Raw genomic sequence first — 22805 nt, 5'->3', positions numbered from 1 at the left:
GCAGGGATTCGACTTGGGGTGGGCAAGAGGGAAGAGGGAAAAGAGGTTAAAAGGTTCAGTGTCTGGGCAGATGTTATTTTTTCCAATTACAGCAGTATCCTCATGGTGGATGGGATTGGAGGAGAGCAGGAGCAGTAGCAATGGTGCAGGGGGACCAAGCATCAACGTGGCACTCGGGTGAGCTGGAAGCAATGGTGGCAATGGCATGGCAGATGGGGTAGACTTGTGTGCAGCAAGGATGTGTGAAGGAGGTAGTGGGCTACACGAGTGCTGAGGGAGGAAAAGGGTGCATCCACAGGGTCCTCTGGTGTTAATGAGGTACATGTTGAAGTGCAGGTGGGGGATGAGAGCAAGGGGGTGGATGTTTGCAAGGAAGATTTTGATAGGAGGAGGAAGGGTGAAGAACAGGGGAATACATGCAGGGACAAATCAAAGAGGGTGCATCAACGATCAGTTGGAGGGAATGGGCAAGGGACAGTAAGCAAGCAGTAACCAAGAGTGTGCTAATTGTTAATTGTAAGTGTAAGCAGTTGACCTACATGGCCATCAGTGAGTGAGCCTTTTTGTTTGCAGTTCATGCCTGCAACTGCAGGGAACATATGGAAACAAGAGATTGTGGCAAGGGCCAGGTATGCAACATTTGTATAGTTAGCCCTGTGACATGGACACATTTGTTTTGACTTGAAATTAGTGTGGATATGGTTTGTATACTTTGAGCCAAGGATGTCGATGAGGTAGCTTTCCCTTTTAATGTAATGGCACACACACAGTTTGCCAATCCAAGACACACATTCAAGCGGTGTTGTTATGTGAAAGCTGCAGTTTCCAGATGCCATCATTGAAGGCCATCAGGGATGTGTGTGTGTTCCCCATGGCTTGTAACTTATGTGAAGAAGGTTTGTAGTATATGATTGCGCATATCCAGTCCAGATGCCGTTTGGCCTGCTAATGGAATGGGTGTTGAATGTGGATGAGGGTGCAACTCCTCCTGCACCTCTACTGCTATGCAACATGTGTGCTCCAGTATGCCTAAAAGGGCTATGTGTGCTGTATTGTAGAGTACCCCACCTGGTGCAGCTGCATTCCTAATCGGTGTCAACAGGAATGGTGACAGCAGATAGGCACTATTCCCTGCAAAAGTGAATGGTCACTTTGTTACATGTCATTTATTTTATAGGGTTTCTATGGGACAAGTGACTGTTTGGGTGTGTGTGATGGTTGATACTCACCGATCAACCAGGTATTGGCAAAAGTTCCTGATGCAATTGCCTGGTGTATAAGGGAATGATGCAAGATGTAGCTATCATGCGTGCATCCTGGGTAATGTGCATTCACATGCATGATGTGTCACATGGCATCACAGATCACCCGGCCATTTATTGAATGCTAATTTTTCCAATTACAATAAATGTGCTCAGTGTCTTGTGGGTGGGGGGTTTCATGACTACATGGGGGCAGTGAATGGCTCCCAGGACCCGGGGAATGTGGGTGTCTGCATGCAATAACTAACAAATGTGCTAGGATGCAGCGTAAGGCCTGGTGGATACAACGGAATTGTGTGGGCTGTGGGCTGAGATATACTACCAACAATGGCTGTGGTATTCTGGAATGATCCTGTGGTCAGGAAGTGTAAAGCCAATATCACTTTCCCCAGAGGAGTCACAGGTTGTGAGAACATGGTGGATGATGCCAGGTCATTCTCCCACTCCCTGACCAGTTCTAGAATGATATGGGGTGAGAAGTGGTATGTCCCATACACCTAATCAAGCATTCCACATATTGATGTGCATGTATGGAAAATCTGCCTCTCCACCTTCTGCTTCTCTTCCTCCTTCCAAGTAGTAATATCAGTGCTAGCAATGCAGCATCCAGTGTTGTGGCAATTCTATTATTCAGAGGAATAGCCTTGCGCTTGTGCTATGCGCTGGCTGACGTGTGGATGGAAGTTCTTTCTCCTTTGAAGTCAGCACAAAAGTGCTATTGATTCCGTGAATTCGGTTTACTTAGCACTTGGTGGAGTGTGTTTCTTGTTTGCACAGTGCCTCACTCTCCCATGCCCTTCCTCAGTTTCCTCTTTTAATGAGGACTTTAGCATGTTCTGCCCCCTTCTTGTTCTTTGCGCTGGCCCTTCCCTTGCACTGATGTCATTCTTGCGCAAAGCACTTGCACAGGGCGAAAAATGGGAACGGCCAGCACAGTGTTCGATCTGTGAATTGGCAAAACATTGTTTTGTATGGTGCTAAGTGAACTTTTTCACCACAAAGTCACTTAGCACAGCGCAAAACCTTTTGTAAATTAGGGCCTCCAACTCTTCAAAACTTTCATTGCTTTATGCAAGAGGTATGGTTACCTGCTATTCTCCATTAACATGGATACACTAGATTTAAAAAATATAAGCAATAAAGTCCTCAAAAGCTGGCCTTCTGCTGGTTATTTAATTGCAACACATAATTCACTCATGTCTGAAAGTATTGGCTGGGTAATCTATCACCTTTTGTTGATTAACATTTATTGAAATCCTAGAAGATTTGATACTTCCTTCTTTGGAAGATCTTTTTTTCTAGAATGTTTTAATGTCAAAGTTTCAGGTATGATTAGTGTGGTGGGTAACTTGAACTGCTTTTGTCCTCCAATGCCCAATATTGAGGCGTCTTTATTGGAAGGTGTTAATGAAGAGTTGGCATCTAGACAAGTTAAATGGTAATATTAAATGATACATACCCTGGCGCCCAACGTGCTGAAATGGTACACTCGCTTCGGTAACTGAATATATTTTTGGCTCCCCCACAATCAAGCTGAGGCTAAACTAAGCGATTATGTTTGTTGTTACATCTAGAACTACCAATGTCTTATTTACCGCTAGACATGCTGTTTACATAATTGGAAATAAATAATATAGGAAACTGAATTAAGTGATCTGATCCCATCTGGAAAAAATACAATGAATTTTTGCGAACATGTTTACATGATGATGTTAGTTTTGAGGTTGTTTTGAAGTTCCATAAATTAAAATTTAATAATGTGTTTAATGAAATAATGAAAAATGTATTTTTTGAAAAGCGAAAGCTAAAAAAACATGGGATTTATTAGGTCACACTCCTTTGATTTGGAAGTATTCTTAACGAAGAGAAAATATCGCAGGAAAGTCAGGAATCAACAGATATATATGTGTCCTTATGGCAATCTTTTAAGCCAAGGTAATTGAAAATGAAGGCAAAACTAAAAACAAAACTGGATAAACCTCACAAAAGAGTAATAAATTTAGGCAATATTGAATGCATGTTGAGAAATGAATGTATTGTAAAGTTGTATCGAAGAAAGAAGCTGATTTTGGTTATAGAATTTTATCGTAATGAAAACCTACCTGTACCTATTTCTAAGAGGGGGTTTTCTGCCTCAAATCTGATACTAAAAGGTCCGTCAGAAGGTTTGTCAAAGGTCCAGCAAACTGTGTAACAACCTACTTCTATCCCTCACGCTACAACTAATAAATAAACTAACGGAAACTTCCTTCTTCAGGAGAATGACCCCCTTGAAATGTATGCATAAAATGTAAATTTGAAACAAAGTGACACACCAAAGTATCAAGTGCCTTGACAAAACCCAAGGAAGGGTGAAACAATAGCACATGCAGAGAAATGCTGGCACACATGTATCTAAGATAACACAATTTCACCAAAAAAGTCACCTCGAGCACAAGTTTAATAATGTATGACACTAAGTAAAGAATTTTGCTTTGTTATGATGAATGTGGAACAATCGATTTAAAATGTAACATTGTATAAAAACACCAAGAAGTGAGTACCTCACAATCATTACAGTATTGGGAACCAGTGAGGACTGCCGATTCTGAATGCACATAGGCCCACATTGAAAGCCCCCCGCATCTTTGCACCTGCAAATGACCAAGTTTGGCCGGAAAGCCAATTGCGTGGTGCCATAGATTATCGACATCAGACAAGTGTAGATTGAAGAGGGTTGCCGCTAGATTGCAGCCCTGCTTTATTCCTACACATGTCGGTATAGGGTGAGTTGTAGAACCATGTTTATTGACTTTAACCAGGTAAGAAGTTTTCAGATGTAATTTTGATATCAGAGTGATCAATTGTGGGGAAAAGCCAAGTTTCAGCATTTTTGCACACAATATATTACGAATCACACAATCGAAGGCCGCTGATAAGTTGATGGATGCCATATATAACGGACCTGAGTTGCACAGTTTGCTTTTGGCCAATAAATGGGCTATGATAGTAGCGTTTAGCAGCATTCCCATCTGCCTGCAGAAACCAATTTGGAATCGGGAAAGAATTTGGTTATGAGTAATATGATTTTCCAGCTCTCTCAGTTACAAGATGGAGAAAACCTTTGATGAGGCATCCAACAATGTGATTGGACGGAAAAGTTCTGGTTCAGCAGGATTATCCTTGTTGAAAATGGGAACAATAATAGATTGGAGCATGGAAAGAGGAGGTGAGATAGATGGTATTGAATTTTGTTTTAAGAACCAGAGCCCGAAAACTTGGGTCCTGTTTTAGTACACATGGTGGGATACAATCTGGTTTGGCTTCCTTTGCATAGTTAAGCCTGGAGATGGCCCATTCAACATCACTGACCAACCAAGAACAGAGAGAGGAGTTAAGTCTAAAAGATTTTGATAGCATCATAGAACTAAATTTGGGCGGCATTTGAAAGTTGGTCTTGAAATAGTCCGTCTATGCCTCATCAGATATAGAAGATGAAAAACCATCATCACGTTTAGAGGAGCTTTCTCTTAGCATCGCCCATACTGATCTTCTATCATTGCGACATAAATGAACAATCATCTTTTGATTAGAGAGGAATTGTAGTTGGTTTTCAATAGCTGAGCAGGAGTTTCTATAAGTATTACAAATAATTGTTGTTATTCTGGAGAAAAGAAGTCAACGATAAATTGAGAAATTTTAACTGTCTTGAGGATTTATTTTTTGAACGTTTTAGCAAACAAATCTCGATATTGTATGGATGAACATGTGAACCTTTAAGGGATGATTGGACCTGCGTTAGTTTGAGAAGCATAGCATTGATTATATCCCGGGAGGATAGCACAGCGGCAGCGTGCGCGTCTTGGAAGCAAGACGACACAAAGCAACAACTGGTTCGATCCCCGGGTCCGCGCTTAGAAACCTCTGAGTGTTTAAGCGCGTTATAAATACGTAACTAAGACAAAGAAAAATCTTAATCTGTGTTTCCTCTGTAACAGCGCCTCGATGCCTCATGGGCTGCAAGTGCGCTTAACAAATGCAAATAAATAAATAAATAAATGAGTGTGTCGTTCAGCAATTTGCTGAATGGTCAATTGATTAATGCCAATATGCAAATCGGCTTTCAACTGTTTATCGATCATCGTTAGTTTTTTGCAGAGGTACGAGTTCCAGCGAATGGAAAGAGAAGGCCAATCACATTCAGTGACAGTTAAGATTGAATTAATTGGAAGGCCCGGAATCCCATGATCAATAATAGTGCAAATAACTAAGTGATCCCCAAGATAAGGATTAATGGTCAATACTGGTGAGCAAAGGCCTACTAAATTAGAAGAAATTGCCAAACAAGTCTATGCAGGAGAATTTCATGCCCCTTTGCCATGTAAAGTGAGAGGCGTGCAAATCAAAGCCTAAAATGGAAATATCCCACGGGGCTAAGTATTGGATCCAAAGATGACCCCTAGTAATGAGGATTGAGTTATGATCAATGGGTCGCATAAATCCTGAGCTAGCTGCTGGGGATAAGCACAAGGCATTGAAATCTCTGTCCAGGATAATCCTACAGTTAGAATCGAGGATAAATGCTTCTTCGAGTACCCTTGAGAGGTGTGAGAATGTTTTGGCAAGTGATTGCCATGATGGATTTGAGTAAAGATAAATAATTAGATAAGGTACCTGGGGGTATCAGCAAAAGTTACTTGAGTAGCTAAAATGGCAGGAGAAGTCGAGATGTTTTTTGATGTAGCCAGAAAGCTATTATTCACCAGAATGGCAAGGCCTCCAAATGGCTTTCCTGAAAAGCCCTTTTTGGCACTGACAAAGTGTGATGTAAAGCCATTCATATCAAAGTTTTGAAGCTTCATGGTTTCCTGACAATAGAAAATTGATTGTTGGAAGGTAGAGAGTTTAACCAAAAGAATAGATTACAGAATACAGAGGAGTTCCATGAGGCAATGAATAAAGAGAATGGGGATCGCTGGTGCTCACAGTTCGTTGGTAGTACCGAGCTGTTTGCCTGGGGAGCTAACCAAGACCAGTCTTTGATGGCATTGGATAAAGCCGCAAGTTGAGTGATCACAGAAGGATCAGGAAGAGAAGAGATTGAGTTGCTAAGAATTGATTTAGTAGGTTCTTGCGTCAGCTTTAGATTTTAACAAATGCAGCGTTAAACCAATGTGTAGAAGATCTAGTCTATGTGCCCATATTAAGTTAGTGATGATTCGAGAGTGAAATTCACAAATCTTATGATTATTGTTGGTAGTAGTGAGTGTGATCCAGTCAATGTCATTAGAGTTAAGACTCCTCTGTGCAGAAATATTTTGAAATACGTGCAACATAAAGGAGCAATAAGTCTCTCATCTCCATTTTTAAACACATCGCTCAATCAACCAATAAGACAGATCAGCTGAAAAGTCTATGGCAGCAAGGGCACTTAAAGAGAATTTTTCCTGAATACCGTTTGTTGGCGGTTCTAGTTGAGAGTTGCTGTATTCATCTCCCGAAAGCAAGCACTCCATAGAGATATAAGCTGTAGTGGGAAGGGCTGTAGAGTTAGCAGGTAGCGTAGTGGCAGTTGGTGCTATCACTGGAGGGGCAGACGGCAGAGCAGGAGGCAGATCGACTGTATGAGGTAGAGGTTGTGCCAGGACAGCAGGCCCTCGAATAGGTTGAGGAGTGTTAGTTGATTTTTTATTGGGGATCTGTGGAAAGAATGTGGAAAGTTGGGTCTGGCGAGGTGCGGCTACTGCAGAGATGGAAGCCAGAGAGGAATGTATGGTCACAATAGGCTTAGCTTTGCCAATAACGTCATTGATGGCCTTCCAATTAGAGAGCACTTTGCATGAGGGTTCATTGATTAAAGATATAGTCGTGCATGCTTTAAGTTGGTAGCTGTGGGCTTGAAAGCCTCCTGTCTTTGAAGGTGTGAAGGTGTTGCTTTCATTTGGAGAGCTACCTTGCTTTCTTCATTGAGCTGACTGAGATCAATTATCGCCTCTTCATTGGATAAGTTGCAAATGTTTTTAATGAGTGAATTGTGTCCTTGATCTTAATTGAGGGGATATTTTTAGTTTTTTCGGCGGCAACCTTTTGGGATGCTTGCCTGAGGGCCCTACGTTTGAGAGCTCGCAGGTACAGCCATTCTTCTTTGTGTGATGCAAAATGCTTAGAGGAACTCGATTCACTCAAATCAGCAGTCTCCTGGTCGATTAAGTTTGCCAAAGTACAGGGACTATCCGAAGGATCCGAGGTGTACAGTGCTTCTATGTTTGAATCTTAGGGCTGCACACAACAATTGGTCGGATCGTCTTCGGAAGAGAGAGGGGATATTTTGCATAATAATTGAAACTGTTCAATTTTTGCTGAGTTGATCAAGACTTTTTGACATAATTTTAAGAAGTCGGTTTGGTTAGTTAAATAATTGTCAGGTGGCACAGTGAGGGCTCGTGCATAGAAACGTGGAGCTGAGGGTGAGTACTCCACAGTGGAGGTTGTTTGGGTTGATTTTGAAAAGGTAGAGGTCATGGAAGTTTGAGATCCTTTTGAGTGTATGGTCTCCTGATGAGGCTTGAAGGTTATCGAGGGATTACCGGCCGTTATGGTCATTTTGGCACACATAAAGCCTTCCAGTTTATGAAGTTTGGCCATGACGTCAGAGAGTGAAATCATGGCCCATATCAAGCAAATTCAGGATCCTTGTTAGTAAGGGAAATTTCGATTACAGACTCTGTAGATCATGCATTAAATGTGAGATATTAGAAGGGGTCGTCAATGTGACCCCATGTAAATTCAAAGGAGTTTGTGGGAATGCAAAAGGTTGTTAAGATCAGAAGTGACTGGAATTATATCTTGATTTTGCTGTTGAAAGTTACAAGCACATAGCTTGGGAGAGCTGGCAGTCGGCCTCGAAGAAGTAGAAGCATTATAATCATCATCTGAATGAATGGAGTTGGTAACATCTGACGTGCCAGGCCCACCATGCTGCAGGTGGACATTGTCTATACCGCGAGCTGCTGCTGGTGTAGAAGGGCCTAGGGAAAGTCTTTTTTTCTAACTTGGCCATCAATGCCGGCGCAAGAATTGATATGTCAGACGGGGGGGGGGTATTTACTGGATCAGTTGGTAGAGCATTAGCAGAGGTATAAGAATGCTCACCCATACTGAGGAAGCTCTGTTGTTGTGATATATCATTATCGAAGGCCTTTTGGAGTGGAAATGAGTGTGGTTTTCATACCAGATCCAGAGCTGTACATATTTATTTATTTATTTATTTATTTATATTTATATAGCGCGCAAGCAGCCCAAGGGCATTGAGGCGTTGTTACTTGCAAGAGCTTAGTTACAAGGACACAGGAATAGTAGCATTCAGTGGCACATTATGAATACTACAAGGCATAGTACTGATATTCTGGTTGGTTCAATTAGTCATTACATTGCAGCTTATGCAGTGGGACATATGATGGGTATTCAACTAATATTAAGTGCTTATTAAGTGCTCTTAATGAGGTTGTCATTTTGTGATGTGAGCATAAATATATGAGAAGAGTCTTTGAGGTCCTGATTATTGGAGATGCTACCGCTTCTAAGACTGCCAGTCATGCTCATCGGACTTTACACTTGACTAGAAACCGAGAGTCAGGGCTAAATCTGAAAGTGAGCCAGCTGCTAAATGGAATGTCCACAATAAATGAGGTAATACAGAGTAAACGAATAAACGTGTCCTGTTTGCACTTATTTTTGAGATGCTGCGTTGAACATCGGAGGATAGGTGGACATCACAGTTGCTATGAGCAAGAATAGCAGCAACTAATTGTCACATATGCCTTAACAACACCTCTTTGAGGAAACAGTCTAACGCAGCAAGACTTTTGGTTAAGGGCTTACTGTTAGTTGTACTGAGGGCACAGTATGGAAACAAATGTAATCACAAGCAGAAAGGAGCATAGGCTCAGAAGAAGCACTTTGCATGCGATTTGAAGTAGTTAACAATATTCAAGACTTGGCATAATGTCCGCAAAAGGAAAGTCACGTTTAAAAGTCACTAACAGTCAAAAGACAATCTTCCCGTGCACCCGATCCCCGCACACCCCAACAGCCAAACAGCCTCACACTTCTGACGCACTTCTCGTGCGTGCGCAATGGTGCGCGGAGCTGAGGTTCAAGTAGGGCTGCTGGGAGTAGGTGGGCGGGGCCGGGCAGGAACAATGGTTGGGCAAACTAGATGGAAATTGAAGAAAGGAGACTTTGATTTGTATGAAGAAGGTAAGCAAAGTGAGCAATTCCACAAGTCCAACAGTGTATCATAGGTTAGAGTAATTACTTATGTCACGCCAGGAAAGAGTTTCTCCGTGCAGTAGCGCACAGATGCTTCTTCATGCGTATGGAGGGGGCGCCAGGCAGAAAGGAGCAGAGTATCCAGCCAAACAGCCTCACACTTCTGACGCACTTTTTTGAAATTGTTAATGTCACCAAATGTGAAAGGTTTTTAACAAACGATATAAAAAATGAGATGCTTACCTAGATAAGCAATGTGTTGTAATGGACATCTGTGTAGGCTCAGAATGGGGTGATGTCACATGGAGCCTGGAGTGTAGGTGCGACTGGGTTCTATGGGCTATTACAGTGACAGTTAGAGTTGCTGTGCTGGCTGGGTTTGATGTCCCAGTACTCTGTCCATCTACCTTACCTGTGCTCACAGTCTGGGAATAAATGTACCCAACAATTTACCTCCTGACTCCAGCATGGTGTGTGAGCCTGAGAAACCCATTACTTCACTGGCAAAGAGGTGGTCTTGGCTGCTGTGGAGGGGGCAGCAGGCGGACAAGATATTGCCCTCCTTAAGAAACATCCATCCAGGAAGGTGCCAGATAGGCTTGGGACCAGAAGGAGTTGGTCCTGGGCAACCCTGCAGGCCAGGTGGTGCAGGAGCAGCAGCTACTTGGTTCGAGACCCAGGGAGGGTGGCCTTTGAGGTTACTGTCTGGGCGGGCAATACAGGCAGAGGTGCTGCTGGTGTTCGGGGCCCAGGAATGTGTTGTGCCCAAGGAGGAGTGTTGTCCGGACAGGCAGCATCATCGGGCCTGCTGCCTGGTGGTGTAGTACATGGATGAACAGAGTGTGCCTGCAAACGGAGATCAGGGCCCAGAAAGGTAATGTTTCCCAGTAGGAGTGTTTTCCGGGCAAGCAGCCACATCGGGCCTGTCGCTGAGTGGTGGAAGAAGAGAATTGACAGAGAACCAGGTGAGCGTGGGCCCAGTGAGCAATGTCAGTGCCGGGTGCCAGGAAGCATAGGTAGAAGAGGAGGTTGTACCATTTGGATGATGGGAGTTCTGCCCATGTCCCCAGGCAGAGGCCAACTGATGATGTTAGCCAAAGGAGGTGTTGGTGTGGTGATAAGATCCTCACGTGATCAAGTTTCTCATTATTGCCATGGTGATCAAGCGCATGCCAGGCCCGCGCAGGGAAGACAGCAGCCGGCGTGCAGAAAATGTCGTGACTCAGGGGATGGTCGGCAGTCAGATTTCAGGGGCATCAGTGAGTGGAGAATGGGTGCAGTGACTCATCGTCATTTTGGGACAAGGCAGGTGCACAACGCTGCAGTGGTCAGTTGCCTGGGTGTCATGTGGAGGAAAAGGTGTGTGTCATGTCCTTTTGATGGTGATGGGCCCCAATGTATTGTCTCTGGTCAAGGATCCACATGGATCATGTGTTCCGGGGTAAACAGGCGAGTGAGGAGTTTTGCAAAAAGGATTGCAGATGGAGTGGCAAAAAGAGGGAATTGGATCCTGATCTTTGGGGTTTCTACATGCGACGGAGAGGACTTGTGGTTTCCGAAGATTAACTAGGTTTAGTTGTGTAGGGTGAGCCCTACATTTCTGTTGTTAGTGTTATATGTAGTGGCCTCTGGGTTAGTGATTTTCCTTAAGTAGGCTGGTCATGTGTAGATGTTTGTTTGCTTGTTCTGGGCCCTGCTGGACATGTTTGGGTGTTTGTGTTGTGCCCCCTGGGTATCCCATTACAGTAAACTGTGCTAATTGCATTGTCATTTTGTTTTCCTTTACAGGTTGGTGACATGGACAGGTGGGAGCGTGGTGTGTCCCTGTGTTTGTGGCAAATGTATGGTCAATTTCTGCTGCTGTGTTTTTGTTTGGACATTTTGTGGACTTGAGGGTGGAGGGAACTGTTATGGTTAGCTGTTGCACAATGGATCCTGGAACCTATTCAATGCATTTATTTTTTGCCATTTGTTTGTTTGTCCTTTTCTGTGTGTTTTGTCCACGTGTTAGTGTGTGTGAATTGTTTAGGGGGTATTGCTGAATGCCGTGAGGGTTCTGTAGGTTGGTGTTGGCTGTTGGTTACAGCTGTGGTTTCGTTTTTACTGTTGTTTACAGTGTGCAGTATTACAGGATGATGGGTGGTCCTGTATGGTGTGTGGTGAGTTTTTGTGACACTGCTGGTTGCAGTGCTTGTGCTAGTGTTGGTGAGGGTTTGTGACACTGTTGGTCACAGTGGGTGGTGTATTGCAGGATGCCGGGTGGGTCTTGTTCGGTGATGTTGGTGAGTTTGTGATACTGTTGGTAACAGTGTGTGGTCATTTTGACCTAGCCGTTGTTAATGCTGTTGTGGCTGCATTCGCAGAATGATCGGGTGGATTCTGTGCATGGAGATATGTGTGTGTGTGTGTGGTGTTTTATAGAATGCCGGGTGGGTTCTGTGTTTTGGTTAGTCACTGTTTGTTGCAGTGCTCCATGTGCTACAGGATGCAGGGGCAGGTTCTGTGGATTTTGGTGGTTGTTGTTGGTCACAATGGTTGTTGGTTACAGCTGTTGGTGCCACTGTTAGTTACAGTGCACAGTTACTTACCTTTGGTGGCGCACGTGTTCGGGTGTTCACGTCCGATGCATGCAGTTTCAACCAGGTGTTGTGGTGTAAGGAGGGAGTGGAGCTGGTGTTTGAGTTCCAACTGGTGATGGAACTCCAATAGGTTTGGTATTGTTTGGGGATGTCTTTCCAGTTGGTAGTTGGAGCCGCAGTGTGGGCTTCATTTACTTTTGGACTTTTTCCATTTGGAGTTGGTCTTTTCATAGCTAGGCGTACCAGTTACAATTTTTCCATTTTCTCTGGAGCTTATGCGTTTTCAGGTTTGCTTCGTCATTCTAGTTAATAGGTTTTGCAGTTGTCGTCAAGGCATGTTCCTGTTTTTCCTTTGCTGGAATGCATGCATGTTAAGGCGGTCACAGCATGCAATGGTCTTTATAGGGTCATCAAGGCATGTGTGACTTTCCAGTTTTTCCTTTGCTGGAACGTGTGCATGTTAAGGCTGTCACAGCATGCAATGGTTTTCATAGGGTCATCAAGGCATGTGTGACTTTACAGTGTATTGGTATTGTGGTTGGGCTCTCCGGTTTGGCTCCACTGTTTCTTCTGTTGCTTGGCATGCACATGTCGGGGAGTTTTGTTGGTGGTCTTAATTGTGCTGCATGCTGCCAGGATGTATACGATTTGGCTGTGGCAGAATTCTTTGTGACCGAATTGACCGTGGTCAATTTTGCCACAAAGACAATTTTGCCATTGCCAAATCTGGCTAAACTTAAACCTCCCTTGGCCCCCAATATATCCCGCCACCCATCCCGTACTTACCTTTTTGGCATCCGCTTATTTTATGACCCTGCAGCATCAGTTCTGTCCTTCCTACGCTGCTTGGATCTGACACTGCAGGGTCTGTTTTTCTTCTTTTTTATTTTCTTTTCCCATCCCCCGCTTCCAAACCTCCAGAAGCGGGGATAACCCTGCTACCTCCAAATGCCATCGCTATCAAACATGGGGAGCCGGGGACACCCCGCAACCCCCGCTCCCCATGTTTGGTAATGATTACCCAATCTGATGACGGGGTTCTATGGGTTCTTACAGTCACAGTTAGAGTTGCTGTGCTGACTGTGATGGGTGTTACAGTACTCTCTCCATCTATCTTACCTGTACTCACAGTCAGGGGAATAAACTTACCCAACAACTTACCTTCTGATTCGAGCATGGAGTGTGAGCCTGAGAACCCCATTACTTCACATTGCATGGCAATATATCTATATATCTATATATATATATATTCAGTGAATAAACTTCAGTTAAGAGAGAGTTAAGGTGATCAGATTTGACATAAAAAAGCACATAGAAACAAAACCTTTGAAATTCAGTGAAAAATTATTTTGGTTAAGAGTGTGTTACTGTGATCGGATTTAACACAACAGAGCCCCTGAAATCAAGCAAGTCCACCTTAACTATGCATGCCCTGTTGTGCAGGGTATGGGCATAATGATGACATCACAGACAACATCACTGATGACATCACTAGTGGCATCATTGGTAACATCACTAATTACATCATACATGACATCACTGATAAGATCAATAATTAAATCAAATGTGACATTTCGGAATAAATATGTTTGCATATTTGTTTTGACCTCTTTGGATACACATTAGATTTGATTACAATTAACAATAATAACATGACATGGAACCATACACTGACACAGAAGTATGATATGATTTCATGTGGAGCATTCATGTGTAGTACTTATGAACGTATAAAGTTTAAAACAAAAATATGTAACATTATACAAATGGTTTGAATGCCATGTATTGGTAAACAATTGCATTACTTCATTGCAGGGACAGTAGCTATTTCTGGTAAATCTGTTTCAGTTATTTCAAACATCATTTTTTAATTTCTTCATTGTGTTTCAGTATAAGACTTTACAAAAACATTAAGAAAAAACATTCAGATTATTCATGATATAATATTTCCAAGTAATATCAAATATAGTGCATATCATATAACATCTTACATATGGTCATGCAATCTCATACAAACCAGAAACATACATAAAATCACTTAACTAATATCACTAAAATCACAAGAGAATGGAAAAAGTCCCACCAGTTAATAAAGCATCATTGCTTTGGAAGATTACTTCAACCCCTCCTTGATGTTCAAATATCATCACATCATTTAACTGCAAATTTCACTGTATCCAGTGATGCTTGAACTCAGCTTTCCCATCTAAGCTATTGTACTGGTTGGCTTTCATTGAAGAACTATCAGCGGTTCCCCCAGTGTTTTGTTATCTATCAATTCTTTAACAATAAGCCAGTCTATAAATATCTGTCTGCAGCTTTTTATTTTTAGTGTTACAGCATCTTAAGGCGCTATATAAATAACACATCATTATCATTATCATTATCATTATCTTCTCCAGAAATCGTCTGTGGTAATATAATAGTGCTCAGAGACATGCTCCCCCCAAATATTTAATATAATGGGGCCCCATTCCAGGACAGTGGTAGCACATGTTTTTGCATCTAAATAGCTGAAACATTTTTACATAGGCGGCAGACACGTTGATCCCTGGATATCTTCAAAATTCTACCAAGCGTTTCAAAGACTGGTAGCCTATTAAGGCACAATGACAGTAGAAACCTATGAAAATATTTAGATGGGCAGATAGTAATATACCTTTGGGGACATTCATAGGTATACAGCCTTTCAGTTAAAAAGCCATATGACCTCAGTGTGGATAAATGGGTAAAATTCCTTCCCCAATCCCAGAGTTCAATTTTCTTACGAGCTTCTTTAAGCAGCTCATGGTAGCCCTTTCCCCAAACCAGAAACCATCCGAGCAATTCAAACAGTGCATGAATATTTTGTTCAAAGACTTGATTGCATTTCACCACAGAGAAAGAGGAGCGGAGGTCATATATAAAATCCGACTCCCTGCAGAAAGAGAGCCACCCGTTTCTTGAGAACCATGCTTTCTAAGGAGAGGAGTCCCATCTCAAGCCTAATAATCTCCATAGCAACGCATTGTGGGAGCCCCAGAATCTTTCTCCAATATCTACCCTCGATTGTTTGGAGCCATCCTAGGTTGTGCAGGGAAAGACATTCCAGCCCATATATTATAGTTGGGGCCAGGCTCTGTATATTGAGACGTCTGGCTCCTTCTGCGGAAAAACTGCCTGTACGTACCATAGACTTATGTATCAATGGAGTAAGTTGAGCTGCTCTCCTAATCCGACCTGTTTGCATAGTATGTGGTCTTTTATATTAGAAATCTCAACTCATTGACAACTGGACAGTGATGGCAGAACGCTAGGTGTCAACAGCCTCACAATAAAGTATGGGCAAGACATCTCTTAACAAAATTCTATCAACCAACCCGTAAGTCCAGCAACATTTCTAACTCCCAATTACGATCACACGCTGTAGATGGTAAATATCAATTACAGTCTGCCCCAGTAGCAAAAGATGCAAAATCATTGGAAAAAAACAATGACCAAGGATCTGATATGCACATAGAGGCAAGACAAATTTGCATAACAACAGAACGAATTCAAGTGCCAGAATGCCAGCCAGTTAACCATCCTCCCTTAAATGAGTTCTTATCAATCATAGAAGGAGACGGTCTAGACAGACAGAGAGTGGTCAGAGCAGCTTTAGTTCAGACCTCTTTTGAGGATGTGTTCAACCTTTAGTGACTAACAGCAAAATGAGTAATTCAAAGTAGCACAAATACAGAATTTAGATGAACGTACCTCGGCAATAAAAGAAGCAGTTGATGCCCATCTCCTTCAGCGCATCACCGAGGCTACACTAACCTCACTACCAGTGGGTCGAACAAAAAAGGTGACTCATATTACGTTGAGAGATGAATATAACTCATGTATGCACAATAGCAAGAGACCAATGGTAGCCCAAAGTACGAATTAATCTTTATGTGTGCTAGACACCATGAAAGCACAAACTGATTCAGGCCACTTGACTCCGGGGATTCACCCAAATTGGAAAAATAGCCCTAGAAACCGAGTGGCGCACAAAAAAATGGATTTCATAACTATCACACATTAATAATGAAATGTTGTGATGTCCCGTTTGAAAGGTATGACATGTGTCGGTCAAGTATATTGAACATATTCAGTGATGTACACCCCCTGGAAGACATTGAGCAGGTAGAATTCCTATGTGATCATAATGTATCCATTGTACGCCTCTGGATCAAATCAGGATTAGTCCTGAATACACTATGGCAAGCAAAAATGGACTTATTCAAGATGACCTTTATCCTAGCGCAGGATCCGGAGCGAGTAGAACGAGAGAATCATGCACAAAAGATAACAAATGAGCAATTGCATACTGACAAACCAAGTGATATGGCATGTCAATGTGCATTTTGTGGTAATATCCCTAAAGCTCATACAGAAAAGCCTGCATACAGACACGCATAACCATTAATTTACGAAAGTATAAAACTAATATCATTAGCCAGTTGGAACTCACAGGGCAAAACACACTTGCAATGGGGACACAATAAAGACATAAATGAGTTTGATATTGTGGCCCTGCACAAAACGTGGATGAGTTCCCCACCTGTATGGGATGATCACGATGTGATTTTACTTCCGGCAATTCCCGCCCTTAAAGAGATAACAACGACAGGGTTGATGGTGGCTGTTAAAACCAGCAGGGGATAGCAAATCCATTCATAGGTATCCCCTTATAATTTTACACAGTTGGTGAGAATCTCAAATGGTAAGCAGTCCCTTGCATTAATCAACTTGTATCGCAATCCAGCAGTGATTTCAGACAAAGCTTTCTATAAAGATCTGTCCAATCTGTTAGAAACTATAGCTAAGGCCAATGACATCATGGCCACCATTCTGGTTGAAGATCTCAATCTTAATTGTATTGAATTGAACAAACAGAAGAAATGACATGAAGTCATGAAATGGAATAATTTCACGAGCGATAGAAATCTAAGGATAGCTAATGGCTCATTACCGGGTGATATACCATCTCAACTCACATGGCAGAGAGGGTCCTCGAAGAGTACCATTGATTACAAATAATTGAATGAGGAATTGTTTGTGGGAGCAACCAAATTTGAAATTGTCCAACAGACAGCTAGGGACCATCATTTGCTGACACTATATTGGGCGTGAGATAAGCACAAGGTTTGAAATAAACAACAATGTATGAACCAGAGGCTTTCCGTCAATAATGCAAAATCTCAATTTAGATGGACCCTGGATAATCTTGCCTCCTTGAATGATGTGCTCAATGTCCAGCAATTGTGGTAGCAATTTGAATCATATGTTGGAGCCCTATCCTCATTCAGGAACATATACATCATCAATGGCACCAGTGTGCATAATCACAGTCACAGCTTTGATTTCTCCAACAGACAAAAGCCACCTATAGAAAACATTTAAGAGCCATTAACAAACTTCCCACTCATGAAAGAGACTAGGCTCGTAGGACTAGTAAGTGCAGATATCGCAATTGGACACAGGCACGGAAAGCCAAACTGTTCTAAAAAGACAGCGAAACATTCATGCTTTCATTACATAACAAAAATTCAGCACAAATATTGGCATTTATAAATGAAGGCTTGAGCCAGAAACAAGTGGATGTGCAACTGAACGGTGTCACAGAAGGCCAATGGTTGACACATTTTGCGCAATTTTATGCTGATGAGAGCTTTGGGAATCATAATTATAGAATGCAAACTATAATATCCTGGATGCTTGAATGCTCGGAGGAGTTAGTAGAGGAACTGATATGCAAGTCCTCCTCCTCCTGTGCAGCTGGACCTGATGGCTTAACAAATGTTATGCTCAAGCAACACTCCAGGCAGTGGGCCATTATTCTCAATAACATCTTTCAACACATTTTACACACATAAAAACGTCCAGTCTCATGGTGCTCGTCCCTGATCGTCCCCATTTTTAAAAAGGGCGATCGCAGAGTGCCTGCGAAGTATCGCCCCATCACTCGTCTCGATGCGCCAGGAAACATTTTCTCGAGACTAGTCCTGAGAGATTTTAACCGGTGGACTCAAACATTTAAAAAACGTGACCCGAACCAAATGGGTTTCGTGGCAGGCATGGGAACAGCTGTGAACTTGTTAACTCTTAATGCCCTCAAAACACAGGCTCATAATACAAAGTCCCTGCTTTATTTTGCATTCATCGATCTGCACTCTGCTTTCAATTCTGTTTCGAGAGTGAAATGAATGACAAAGTTATTAGATGCTGAATGCCCAGCAACAATATGTGACATCATATTTTGGTTGCACTCAGCCACGACAATACAGATCAGACTCTCCCTGATGGAACTACTGTCCTCGGTTGTACAGACAGCGAGAGGGCTGAAGCAGGGTTGCATCCTTGCTTCAGCCCTCTTTAACTTTTTTATCCACAATGCAAGAGAGGCTTTTGTGAATGTAAGTGTAGACTCGCCAAAAATGAATAATGTTGCAATTAAGCAAAAACAAAGAGGTGATGGCTGGAAGGTTTAGAATTAATCTAAACCACTGGCATTGCTCTGGGCAACCATCCAGACCGCCGTTCTTCACCTGCCAAGCAATTACAGAAGGGGAAAGACCATATGCAAATCAGGCTTGGCCTCACCTCAAAAGGGGCAGTCCAGCCCAAAATGCTAGGTTACATCCCTTCTGCACAAGACCACAAGCATCCCCAAACATGTTTCACCCTTGTTGGGGCTCATCAGTGAGGAGTAGCTTGGGTCTCTAGGCCCAGCAGGCACGGGTCCCACGTCTGGGCATACCCGTCCCACTCGGGGTGACATAGCAAAAACAAAGAGGTGATGGCTGGAAGGTTTAGAATTAATCTTAACCACTGGCATTGCTCTGGGCAACCCTCCAGACCACTGTTCTTCACCTGCCAAGCCACTACAGAAGGGGAAAGGCCATATGCAAATCAGGCTTGGCCCCACCCCAAAAGGGGCAGTCCAGCCCGAACTGCTAGGTTACATCCCTTCTGCACGAGACCACAAGCATCCCCAAACATGTTTCGCCCTTGTTGGGGCTCATCAGTGAGGAGTAGCTTGGGTCTCAAGGCACTTTGGTACGCAGATGACTTAGTGTTAATCTCAAAAACGCCCATGGGACTACAGAAATTATTAATTGCTCGCACTGTTTATCTTAATGAAAATGAATTAATCATCAGCCTACAAAAATTACAGATTGTAATGTATGCTCCTAAATACACAAATAGAAACAGAATGGAGTGGAAACCAAGAGTGGCAATCTAGAGATTGTGCCAAACTATGTGTAATTGAGCCTACTGTTTGATGGAATGCCAGCAATGGAGTCACAATTGAGAACAATTGAACATAAGGTGATCTCAGCAAAATCCCAGACAAGATTGTTTGTCCATAAATTTGGCAAATTCTCCATTCATGCGGCCATGATGTATTGGCGTCAAAAAATTACTCCAACATTATTATATGGATTAGAGACCAGGAAAATCATTTTGGCTCAATACATTAATACATTGGAGGCCAAATTTTGGAGACAGACCCTTTATCTCCCTCAATGCACCCCAGGACTATGACTGCGGTATGAGCTGGGTATCAGGGCGTTGGTAGCAAAATATAATTGGCATTTATGTGCGTTGTTCCGCAAGTGTTTACTTTACACGCAAGATGATACTGTCCTCGCAACCTTGTCGAAGTACATACTATCCTCACCACATGATTTTGTTCAGATGTGGACCAAGTACATTTTTCACATTTTGGGAAAAGCTGATGTAACAGTGGACACCATCATTATTAATCCAGATAGATCCAAAACCACAACAGTCTCTGGTTTGGTGAAAAGAAAATTGGAGACACATCCCCCAGATAAGAAGCGATATTTTGCACCCTTATTAAACTTGTGGCCCACATGAGATGTTATGGCACAGCGGAAACAAATTAATTACTAATCAAAGAAACATTGGAACATGTCATTGTAGACTGTCTGGCACTCATGGGTATGAGAAAGAAGTATTTTGATAAACAAATGGATCAGATTGGAAATAAGATGGCGGAATACAGGTGGTCCATGATTGCGGCCTCCCTAAACATGAGTATTCGAAAAGCTACATCAAATTTTCTTAATGCTTTGAACTTGAATGATGACAATACGGCACTGAATGCTTAGATATAATGAGACATATATATATATATATATATATATACATTTTACTATTGCAAGAAAGTCATAAAATGATAATGGTTTTAAGTACATTGAGAACTGTAATCCACACATTATGCATGTTAGTATACTTGAGTTCTCCTTGCTGTATGAGTGATTAGCCAGTAAAAAAGTATGTGACTGGGTGGGAAGTCAATGTTCATTTGCCATACATATAGATTCAAGGGTTGAAATTGTTTTGTTTTGTTTTACTTATCTAAAGCTTTTCATTGCAGTTTATCATAATAGTGACTGTTTTCATTATCTTTTTAATTATTATTTTATGTTGAATGGTTCGTTTTATGAAGTGTAACATATCAATAATGTAGTCTGATTCATTTTTTGTTTTGTAAGTTGTTTGTGATTGAAACGTTGAGTAACAACAGCTAATTCAAAAAAAATATATATTACTTTATTGAACATGATTTTCAGTAGAGTCTCCCAAAGGTCAGGGTTCTGCTTAATGTCCATGTTTGAGAGCCCATCTGAGCTGGGAACCCTTGAGGGTTTTAATTTTGAATACAAAGTTTGATATCAGATTCATCATCAAAATGAATTGGGGTTGATACCTTGTCTTGGAAGGTATGATGCCACTGGGCCATTTTTTTGTTTGGTACGCTCACTCAAATAATTGACCCACACTTCTTTTATAGGGTTAATAATTCCTCTGTGCTGCTACCTTTTGCTTTGCCAAGGATCTGCCAGATAATTCTGGTGTTCCTTTGTACTAGTACTTTTATTATGCACTGCCATTCAGCCATCTGTTCGGAATGTCTCCAATCTCTAATCCAATTTCTAAAGGTGTTCTTTGAATCTCTTGTCAAGGCTAGTCTTTCCTTAATGTTGGAAGCATTATGGTTAATCTGTCAAATATCCTGCCTAAGGCATCGCTTTCTGTCCTGCACCTCTTTATTGGAGTGCTGGGGTTTTCCCGCACATTCAACAGATGGCATGCTTGAGGTATCGTGTGTGTACTGGAAAATTCCACAATTCACTGCTCCATTTCCTCATGACCCTTACTACTGAATTTAATGAAAGTAGATGGGCCATAGTTATAGACAGCACTAGCAGCGTTCTCAATTTTATGATTCCCCGCATAATTTCTTTCTACTTGTCCAAGGTTAACTTTAGTGGCTCGGGGAGGGGAACTGTTAATTTGAATTTCTACAGTTGGATGATCACTCCAATTATTCCATTTAACACACAGATCAACCACTCTACATAGGAATAGGGAGGTGATAAAAAATAGTCCAGAGTAGCTCGCTTTTGCAGAATGTGCCAGGTTCGTGCCACCATTCAACATTTTAAAATGCCATCCACTCATGAAATCCAACCACACATCACCGGCATAATTGCCACATTGCTGCTTCTGGCTACAATACATTTTTATTTTACTTTCAATTGCTTCAAAGGAAACACAGTGGCAACATAATATAATGAGTATATGTAGTAGTAAAAAAATAAGAATTGATAGAAGTAGAAACATGTTAATATTAAATATTACATAATAAGCATACAACTATTTCATATTAAATATTAAATGAAATGTACAACTCTCCTTACTGCAATAACATTACATGAACAAATTTTTTCTAAATGACAAGTTTTATACAAAATAATCATCTACTAAAGACAGTTTCTTATAATATATAATTATATTTATAGAAAAGAAATGAAGAACAGAACGTAAATATTTAATTATGGACATAAGAATTGTACTAATATCTTTAGTCATTTCTTTTGAAAATAAATTATGAATTTGTATCGAAATATATGTTTACCTTTCAAAGTGCATACATACTTACATAGTATTCATCTATGTAATAATTTCAGTGTGTACTTGCAATTGTATACAGCGCATTACATTTAAAGAAATAAGGGCAGAATACATTGTAAGTATTAAAAAATTATGTACATATTACATGTATGTACATATTATGTTAAAAATCAGAGTTGTCATGTTTCAAAATGTAATCAATCAAACCGGTGATTTCAGTGGTGTCATTCATGATTTAACCAGTGGTGTAAAAAGTGATGTCAACAGTGATGTCATGTATGGCGCCATTCTTGATGGCACCAGTGTTGTCATCAGTGATGTCATATGTGATGTCATCATTGTGGTCAGATGCTGCACAACAGGTGGCATATTCTTAAGGTGGACTTGCTTGAAATGTGATTGCAGAATTTCAGGGGCTTTGTTGCGTTAAATATGATCAACTTAACTCTATGTTAACCAAGATTTTTTTCACTGAATTTCAAAGGTTTTGTTGCTATGTTTTTTTATGTTAAATACAATCACCTTAACTCTCTCCTAACTAAAGTGTTTTCACTGACTCTCAAGGATTTTGCTATACTACAATATCTTTGGGTAACACTAGCCATAGCGTTTAGCCATGGCCAATGTACATCATGCACCAATAGGTTTCTTTGGGGCCGAATAGCCTTGGCCTTCATCTGTGACCACTGTAAATGTTGCACCAACAGGTTTCTTTTGGTCCCACTAGGCAGGGTCTTCGGCCATGGACAGCAGTCATGGC

The sequence above is a fragment of the Ambystoma mexicanum genome, chromosome 5p (genome assembly GCF_040938575.1).
Source record: "Ambystoma mexicanum isolate Mex_15411 chromosome 5p, UKY_AmexF1_1, whole genome shotgun sequence".
NCBI lineage: Eukaryota > Metazoa > Chordata > Amphibia > Caudata > Ambystomatidae > Ambystoma > Ambystoma mexicanum.
This window is presented reverse-complemented; position numbering follows the sequence as displayed.